Raw genomic sequence first — 594 nt, forward strand, 5'->3', positions numbered from 1 at the left:
CAAGGAATTATGAATTGAAGAATATCCACTTTAATATGATGCCTTCTTTTCATGGCATAAGAACTGAAGATCCATTGGCACATATTAGAGATATCTTCAATATGGTGTCAAACATGGCATGGTAGGAGTCATCGAGGTACATCTTAGGATGAAGGTCTTTCCGTACACTAAAAAAGACAAAGCAAAGACTTGGTTGAATTCTTTGAGGCCTAGAACCTTGACAAGTTGGAAGGATATTCAAAATAATTTTTTGGAAAAATTCTTTTCGACTTAGAAGACCAGTACCCTTAGAGATAATATTATGCATTTCACTCAACAGGTAGATGAGACTTTTTCTGAGGCATGGGAGAGATTCAATAATTTGTTGATTCAGTGTCCACACCATGGTTTGCCTACTCTAGTTCTCATGTGGATATTTTATAAAGGATTAACAGTTTCAAGCAAAGCTACAGTGAACAACTATGCAGAGGGATCAATTAAGAATAAGACGCTAGCCGAATGTCAAGCACTTTTTGATACTTTAGTACTCGAAACGCAACATTCTAAAGCAAGAGGAAGACATGCAGGAGTTTTTGAGATTAATAATTCTACTGA

The 594-nt window shown here is 36.0% G+C and overlaps 1 non-coding gene across 1 annotated transcript; it reads right to left on the reverse strand.

Annotated features, from left to right (window-relative positions):
* Window positions 1-283: 283 nt before the first annotated feature.
* LOC137711763 (small nucleolar RNA R71) lies at window positions 284-390 on the reverse strand. Its single transcript, XR_011065110.1, has one exon. It is a non-coding gene; the product is annotated as a small nucleolar RNA R71 (small nucleolar RNA).
* Window positions 391-594: the final 204 nt, after the last annotated feature.

Source organism: Pyrus communis, chromosome 12, assembly GCF_963583255.1.
Source record: "Pyrus communis chromosome 12, drPyrComm1.1, whole genome shotgun sequence".
Lineage (NCBI taxonomy): Eukaryota > Viridiplantae > Streptophyta > Magnoliopsida > Rosales > Rosaceae > Pyrus > Pyrus communis.